We start from the raw sequence: 9,409 nt of genomic DNA on the forward strand, positions 1-9,409 counted from the left end.
GGTACAGTTAACCATGCATGGACCTGAATCACTACATTTTTCAGGTATACTTTCCATTAAAGCAGATATAGAACTACCTAAAGGAATAGTTTCTAATTCATTATTTTTTTTTCTTTATGAATGCATAAATCTTTCAGAAACTTTGCATATTTAGGTACTTTCTGAATAACATCAAAAAGGGGTACAATTACCTCAACCTTTTTGAAAATTTCTACCATTTTGGGATCAAGTTCCGTTTGCTTTTTGGACTTCCTTGCAAGATGTGGGAATGGGATTGGAATGGTGCCACTTGCAGCTTCTGTATCCTTTGGTGGTCCATTCATTTGCTGAGCTACTTCTTCTTCAACCTTGTCTTATAGTTTATCTTCCTCTTCAGCATCTTCCATTTTAGCATCTTCTACTTCTATCACATCCTCAGCTGGAGCGTGTACTATTGGGCTTGGCTCCTCCTGATTTCTCTCTGACAGTGTGGTTCCGAACCTCAAAGTAATGGCATTGATGCCACCATTGGGGTTAGGTAAGGTTTGAGAAGGAATTCCACTGGAGTTTAAAAGTTGGTTGGTGGAAGTAGGTAATGAATCTATCCGGGCGGCGAGAGCTTGTAAAGTGGCATTTAGACCATTTAAAGTAGAGTTTAGTATGGTCTGCATGTCTTGTTGTCCTTGTGCAAGAGAACGAAGCATCTCGTCATTTGATGAGGAAGTGGGATAAGTGATCTGAGGGACCTGTTGTTGGTTGTGTTAGGGTCCTTGTGATTGCCTTAGGTGAGGAGCTCTGTAAGGTTGGTTTTGATTCTGCTGTCTGTTGTTGTTATTCCACCTCTGGTTTCCATTATTGTCTCTACCTCCTCTTTTATAGTTGTCCCTTCAGCCATGGTTGGAATTATCTCTCCAACTTTGGTTGGAGTTGTCTTGCCATCCTTGGTTATAGTTTCCACCCTGGTTGTAGTTGCCACCTTGTTGATTGTATCCTTGATTCGGGCAGTCATAGAAGTTATGAGTAGCTGCCACAATGTTGTCTTCTTGTTGGAGCTGCGGGCATTCATCAGTATAATGACTATAATCAGCACATATTCCGCATACTCTTTGTGGAACTAACTGTTGGCTTTGTTGTGGTGTGGTAGGCTGAGCTTGTTGTTGTTGGTTCAACTGCATTTGCTTCAGTAGGTTGGTCATTTCACATATACTCTGTGTAAGAGCAGAGGTCTCAGTGCTGGAGGAAATTTCTGCAATAGCTTTAGAGTGGCTATTCCTGTGCCTGTGATTCCTGGTCGACTCAGCTAAGTCGCTGATCAGTTGCCATGCTTCATCTGCGGTCTTGTACTTTTTCAGAGAACCATTACTAGCACCATCTAGTGTAGTTTTATCCCGAGGTTTCATGCCTTGAGTGAAATAGCTGATCAACACTAGTCTGTCAATCATATGATGGGGGCATGTGGTGCACAAAATCGTGATCGTTCATTCCTTGGTAACGGCGTTAAAGACTTAATACGCACATTCATAATCTTAGTTTTTTGTCACAACTTCGCACAACTAACTAGCAAGTGCACTGGGTCGTCCAAGTAATAAACCTTACGTGAGTAAGGGTCGATCCCACGGAGATTGTCGGCTTGAAGCAAGCTATGGTCACCTTGTAAATCTCAGTCAGGCAGATTCAAATGGTTATAGAGTTTTAATAATTAAAAGATAAATAAAACGTAAAATAAGGATAGAGATAGTTATGTAATTCATTGGTGAGAATTTCAGATAAGCGTATGGAGATGCTTAGTTCCTTCTGAATCTCTGCTTTCCTACTTCTTTCATCCAATCCTTCCGACTCCTTTCCATGGCAAGCTGTATGTTGGGCATCACCATTGTCAATGGCTACATCCCGTCCTCTCAGTGAAAATGGTCCAAAATGCGCTGTCACCGCACGGCTAATCATCTGTCGGTTCTCGATCATACTGGAATAGGATTCAGTAATCCTTTTGCGTCTGTCACTACGCCCAGCACTCGCGAGTTTGAAGCTCGTCATAGCCATCCCTTCCCAGATCCTACTCGGAATACCACAGACAAGGTTTAGACTTTCCGGATCTCAAGAATGGTCGCCAATAATTCTAGCCTATACCACGAAGACTCTGATCTCATGATCAGGAGGCTAAGAGATATGCATTCAAGCTTGTTTGCATGTAGAACGGAAGTGTTTGTCAGGCACACGTTCATAAGTGAGAATGGTGATGAGCGTCACATAATCATCACATTCATCATGTTCTTGTGTGCGAATGAATATCTTAGAATAAGAATAGGCATGAATTGAATAGAAGAACAATAGTACTTTGCATTAATACTCGAGGAACAGTAGAGCTCCACACCTTAATCTATGGTGTGTAGAAACTCCACCGTTGAAAATACATAAGAACAAGGTCTAGGCATGGCCGAATGGCCAGCCTCCCCAAATGGCATATGAATTCAAAAATAGGGAAGAAGACCCCTAGTACAATAGTAAAAAGTTCTATTTATACTAAACGAGTTACTAGGGTTACAGAATTAAGTAAATGATACAGAAATCCACTTTCGGGCCCACTTAGTGTGTGCTTGAGCTGAGCATTGAAGCTTTCACGTGTAGAGCTCTTCCTTGGAGTTAAACGCCAGTTTGTAACCTGTTTTTGGCGTTTAACTCTGCTTTGCAACCTGTTTCTAGCGTTTAACTCCAGAATAGGGCAGAAAGCTGGCGTTGAGCGCCAGTTTGCATCATCTAAACTCGGGCAAAGTATGGACTATTATATATTGCTGGAAAGCTCTGGATGTCTACTTTCCAAAGCAACTGAGAGCGTGCCATTTAAACTCCTGTAGCTCTAGAAAATCCACTTTGAGTGCAAGGAGGTCAGAATCCAACAACATCTGCAGTCCTTCTTCAGCCTCTGAATCTAATTTTTGCTCAAGTCCTTCAATTTCAGCCAGAAATTACCTGAAATCACAGAAAAATACACAAACTCATAGTAAAGTCCAGAAATGTGATTTTTATTTAAAAACTAATAAAAATATACTAAAAACTAATTAAATCATACTAAAAACTATGTAAAAACAATGCCAAAAAACGTATAAATTATCCGCTCATTAGCATGCGTCTAGAAGGTTCTTAAAATGCTCCTAGTACTCATAAAGAGTTTCTGATTCTCCTTGAACAATGCATGATATCTCTTTCCTTAGTCTGTCTGTAACTTCAGCTGGAAAGTATTTTTCCAGAAATTCTCTCCTGAGCGTATCCCAGTTGGTAACAATCACTTCAGGTTGGGAGTAGTACCACTCCCTTGACTTTTCCTCAAGAGAAAATAGGAAGGCAGTTAACGGAATTCGCACTGTGACGCCTAACAGTAGAACAGGCTGCCTGGAAATCCCTTAGGTGCTTAATGGGCTCTTGAGCAGGTAAGCCATGAAACTTGGGCATCAAGTTGATTAATGCAGTCTTCAGTTCAAAATCTATAGCCAGAGTTGGATGATGCACTTGATACGGCTGCAGTGTAAAATCTGAGGCTCTAGCTTCCTGGAGAGTAATCCTCCTAGGTGTTGCCATTCTATCTGCACGTGAATTAACTGAATCAGTAGTAAATGAGCTTGTTTCGCTCTCAGATGGCGGTTCAGATTCGCCCTCAGATGAGACTGGTGAATCAATAACAATCACTTCACCACCCTCAGAGGCTAACCTGCATCGAGCTCTGATGAGCGGATAATTTATACGCTTTTTGGCATTATTTTTAGTATGTTTTTAGTAGGATCTAGTTACTTTTAGGGATGTTTTCATTAGTTTTTATGTTAAATTCACATTTCTGGACTTTACTATGAGTTTGTGTATTTTTCTGTGATTTCAGGTATTTTCTGGCTGAAATTGAGGGACTTGAGCAAAAGTCAGATTCAGAGGTTGAAGAAGGACTGCTAATGCTGTTGGATTCTGACCTCCCTGCACTCAAAATGGATTTTCTGGAGCTACAGAACTCAAAATGGCGCGCTTCCAATTGCGTTGGAAAGTAGACATCCAGGGCTTTCCAGAAATGTATAATAGTCCATATTTTGCCCAAGTTTAAACGATGCAAACTGGCGTTCAATACCAGCTCTCTGCCCAAATCTGGCGTCCAGCGCCAGAAAAGGATCCAAAACCAGAGTTGAACGCCCAAACTGGCACAAAAGCTGGTGTTCAACTCCAAGAAGGACCTCTACACGTGCAACACTCAAGCTCAGCCCAAGCACACACCAAGTGGGCCCCGGAAGTGGATTTATGCATCAATTACTTATTTTTGTAAACCCTAGTGACTAGTTTATTATAAATAGGATCTTTCACTATTGTATTAGATATCTTTTGAACCATCTTTGAATCTGTTGATCATCTTTGGACGCCTGGTTCTTAGATCAGGGGGGCTGGCCATTCGGTCATGCCTGGACCTTTCACTTATGTATTTTCAACGGTAGAGTTTCTACACTCCATAGATTAAGGTGTGGAGCTCTGCTGTTCCTCAAAGATTAATGCAAAGTACTACTGTTTTCTATTCAATTCATCTTATTTCGCTTCTAAGATATTCATTCGCACTTCAACCTGAATGTGATGAACGTGACAATCATCATCATTCCCTATGAACGCGTGCCTGACAACCACTCCCGTTCTACATTAGATTGAATGAGTATCTCTTAGATCTCTTAATCAGAATCTTCGTGGTGTAAGCTAGAATAATGGCGGCATTCAAGAGAATCCGGAAAGTCTAAACCTTGTCTGTGGTATTCCGAGTAGGATTCAATGATTGAATGACTGTGACGAGCTTCAAACTCGCGAGTGCTGGGCGTTAGTGACAGACGCAAAAGGATAGTAAATCCTATTCCAGCATGATCGAGAACTGACAGATAAATAGCCGTGCCGTGACAGGGTGCGTTGACCATTTTCACCGAGAGGATAGGATGAAACCATTGACAAGGGTGATGCCTCCAGACGATTAGCCGTGCCGTGACAGGGCATTTGGATCATTTTCCCGAGAGAAGACCGAAAGTAGCCATTGACAATGGTGATGTATCACATAAAGCCAGCCATGGAAAGGAGTAAGACTGATTGGATGAAGATAGCAGGAAAGCAGAGGTTCAGAGGAACGAAAGCATCTCTATTCACTTATCTGAAATTCTCACCAATGAATTACATAAGTATTTCTATCCTTTATTATTTATCTTTTGATTATCTAATCCAATCACATTTAACCCTACCTGACTGAGATTCTCAAGGTGACCATAGCTTGCTTCATACCAACAATCTCCGTGGGATTCGACCCTTACTCACGTAAGGTATTACTTGGACGACCCAGTGCACTTGCTGGTTAGTTGTGCGAAGTTGTGAACCATGGTATTGGCATCATGTTTTTGGCGCCATTACCAGGGAAAGAAAGAGCGATGAATTTTACATAATTAAAGTGTAATCACAATTTCTGCGCACCAAGTTTTTGGCGCCGTTGCCGGGGATTGTTCGAGTTTTCGGCAAGCTTTTGGTCCGGTAGCATTAGTGCCAAGTTTGATCCGGCAACAGCACCAAGTTTTTGGCGCCGTTGCCGGGGATTGTTCGAGTTTGGACAATTGACGGTTCATGTTGTTGCTCAGATTAGGTAATTTTCTTTTTGTTTTCTTTTCAAAAATTTCTCTTTTGTTTTCGAAAAAAAAAAAGAAAAAAAAATTTTTAAAACAAAATATGTTTTCTTTTGTTTTCGAAAAATTATTCAGAATTTTTAAGAATGAATTCTAGTGTTTCATGAAGCATGTGAAGCCTGGCTAGCTGTAAAGCCATGTCTAAATTCTTTTGGACTGAGGCTTCCACTTATAAGTATATGAAGTTGAATGAAATATCAGCTGTTGTATACATGAGAGGTATCTATGTTTGCTGAAGCTTGGCTGGCCATTGGCCATGTCTAGTGTTTTGGACCGGAGCTTTCATTGAAAGCTTGGCTGGCTAGTGAGCCATGTCTAATTCCTCGACTGAAGCTTTAGACTAAGAATGCAAGATTCCTGGAATTCATATTAAAAATTTTGGAATCCTTATTTTTCTTTTTCAATTAATTTTTCGAAAAATCAAAAAAAAAAATAGAAAATCATAAAAATCAAAAATATTTTTCTGTTTCTTGTTTGAGTCATGTGTCATGTTATAAGTTTGGTGTCAATTGCATATGCATCTTGCATTTTTTTTCGAAAATTCATGCATTCATAGTGTTCTTCATGATCTTCAAGTTGTTCTTGGTAAGTCTTCTTGTTTGATCTTGATGACTTTTTGTTTTGTGTTGTATAGTATTTTTCATATGCATTCTTGAATTCTTAGTGTCTAAGCATTAAAGAATTCTAAGTTTAGTGTCTTGCATGTTTTCCTTGCATTAAAAATTTTTCAAAAATATGTTCTTGATGTTCATCATGATCTTCATAGTGTTCTTGGTGTTCATCTTGACATTCATAGCATTCTTGCATGCATTCATTGTTTTGATCCATAACTTTCATGCATTGCATCATCTTTCTTGTTTTTCTCTCTCATCATAAAAAATCAAAAATCAAAAAAATATCTTTCCCTTTTTCTCTCTTAAAATTTCGAAAATTAGATTTGACTTTTTCAAAAATTTTTTAAAAAAAATCTAGTTGTTTTTATGAGTCAAATCAAATTTTCAATTTAAAAATCTCATCTTTTTCAAAATCTTTTTCAAAAATCAAATCTTTTTCATTTTTTTAGTTATTTTTGAAAATTTAAAAAATCTTTTTCAAAAATCTTTTTCTTAATTTTACATCATATTGTCGAAAATAACAATAACAATTAATGTTTTGATTCAAAAATTTCAAGTTTATTACTTACTTGCTAAGAAAGATTCAAACTTTAAGTTCTAGAATCATATCTTGTGATCTCTTGTGAATCAAGTCATTAATTGTGATTTTAAAAATCAAATCTTTTTCAAAACTAATTTCAATCATATGTTTTCAAAAATATCTTCTTATCTTACCTTTTTCAAAAACTTGATTTCAAAATATCTTTTCTAACTTCTTATCTTCTTATCTTTTCAAAATTGATTTTCAAATTTGTTTCAACTAACTAACTAACTTTTTGTTTGTTTCTTATCTTTTTCAAAAACCACCTAACTAACTCTCTTTCTCTAATTTTCGAAAATATCTTCCCTCTTTTTCAAAAATTCTTTTTAATTAACTAATTATTTTAATTTTTAAATCTCAATTTTCGAAAATTACTAACATTTTTCAAAAACTATTTTCGAAAATCACTAACTCTTTTTCAAAAATTATTTTCGAAAATTCCTTCTCTCTCATCCCCTTCTATTTATTTATTCATCTACTAACACTTCATCCCACCCAAATTCGAACCCTCTCTTCCATCTGTGTTCGAATTTCTTCTTCTTCTTTTCTTCTACTCACACTGGGACCTCTATACTGTGGTAAAAAGGACCCCTATTATTATTATTTTTCTGTTCTCTCTTTTTCATATGAGCAGGAGCAAAGACAAGAATATTCTTGTTGAAGCAGATCTAGAACCTGAAAGGACTCTGAAGAGGAAAGTAAGAGAAGCTAAATTACAACAATCCAGAGATAACCTTTCAGAAATTTTCGAACAAGAAGAGGAGATGGCAGCCGAAAATAATAATAATGCAAGGAGAATGCTTGGTGACTTTACTGCACCTAATTCCAATTTACATGGAAGAAGCATCTCCATTCCTACCATTGGAGCAAACAATTTTGAGCTGAAACCTCAGCTAGTTTCTCTGATGCAGCAAAACTGCAAGTTTCATGGACTTCCATCTGAAGATCCTTTTCAGTTCTTAACTGAATTCTTGCAGATCTGTGATACTGTTAAGACTAATGGAGTAGATCCTGAAGTCTACAGGCTCATACTTTTCCCTTTTGCTGTAAGAGACAGAGCTAGAGTGTGGTTGGACTCTCAACCCAGAGATAGCCTGAACTCTTGGGATAAGCTGGTCACGGCTTTCTTAGCCAAGTTCTTTCTTCCTCAAAAGCTGAGCAAGCTTAGAGTGGATGTTCAAACCTTCAGACAGAAAGAAGGTGAATCCCTCTATGAAGCTTGGGAAAGATACAAGCAGCTGACCAAAAAGTGTCCTTCTGACATGCTTTCAGAATGGACCATCCTGGATATATTCTATGATGGTTTATCTGAGCTATCAAAGATGTCATTGGATACTTCTGCAGGTAGATCCATTCACCTAAAGAAAACGCCTGCAGAAGCTCAAGAACTCATTGACATGGTTGCTAATAACCAGTTCATGTACACTTCTGAGAGGAATCCTGTGAGTAATGGGACGCCTATGAAGAAGGGAGTTCTTGAAGTTGATACTCTGAATGCCATATTGGCTCAGAATAAAATATTGACTCAGCAAGTCAATATGATTTCTTAGAGTCTGAATGGAATGCAAGCTGCATCCAACAGTACTCAAGAGGCTTCTCCTGAAGAAGAAGCTTATGATCCTGAGAACCCTGCAATAGCAGAGGTGAATTACTTAGGTGAACCTTATGGAAACACCTATAACTCATCATGGAGAAATCATCCAAATTTCTCATGGAAGGATCAAAAGCCTCAACAAGGCTTTAATAATAGTGGAAGAAACAGGTTTAACAATAATAAACCTTTTCCATCATCCACTCAGCAACAGACAGAGAACTCTGAACAAAATACTTCTAATTTAGCAAACCTAGTCTCTGATCTATCTAAGGCCACTGTAAGTTTCATGAATGAAACAAGGTCTTCCATTAGAAATCTGGAAGCACAAGTGGACCAGCTGAGTAAAAGGATCACTGAAATCCCTCCTAGTACTCTCCCAAGCAATACAGAAGAGAATCCGAAAGGAGAGTGCAAGGCCATTGACATAAGCACCATGGCCGAACCTGTAAGGGAAGGAGAGGACGTGAATCCCAAGGAGGAAGACCTCCTGGGACGTCCAGTGGTCAATAAGGAGCTTCCCTCTGAGGAACCAAAGGACTCTGAGGCTCATCTAGAGACCATAGAGATTCCATTGAACCTCCTTATGCCATTCATGAGCTCTGATGAGTATTCCTCTTCTGAAGAGAATGAGGATGTTACTGAAGAGCAAGCTGCCAAGTTCCTTGGTGCAATCATGAAGCTAAATGCCAAATTATTTGGCATTGATACTTGGGAAGATGAACCTCCCTTGTTCACCAATGAACTAAGTGATCTGGATCGACTGACATTGCCTCAGAAGAGACAGGATCCTGGAAAGTTTATAATACCTTGTACCATAGGCACCATGATCTTTAAGGCTCTGTGTGACCTTGGTTCAGGAATAAACCTCATGCCCCTCTCTGTATAGAGAAACTGGGAATCTATGGGGTGCAAGCTGCTAAAATCTCATTAGAGATGGCAGACAATTCGAGAAAACAGGCTTATGGACAAG

The 9,409-nt window shown here is 38.7% G+C and overlaps 1 non-coding gene across 1 annotated transcript; it reads right to left on the reverse strand.

The window, feature by feature from the left end:
- Positions 1-8,005: 8,005 nt before the first annotated feature.
- On the reverse strand, positions 8,006-8,113 carry LOC112731530 (small nucleolar RNA R71). The gene has a single exon (XR_003167304.1). It is a non-coding gene; the product is annotated as a small nucleolar RNA R71 (small nucleolar RNA).
- Positions 8,114-9,409: the final 1,296 nt, after the last annotated feature.

Source organism: Arachis hypogaea, chromosome 12 (assembly GCF_003086295.3).
Source record: "Arachis hypogaea cultivar Tifrunner chromosome 12, arahy.Tifrunner.gnm2.J5K5, whole genome shotgun sequence".
In the NCBI taxonomy this organism is placed as follows: Eukaryota; Viridiplantae; Streptophyta; class Magnoliopsida; order Fabales; family Fabaceae; genus Arachis; species Arachis hypogaea.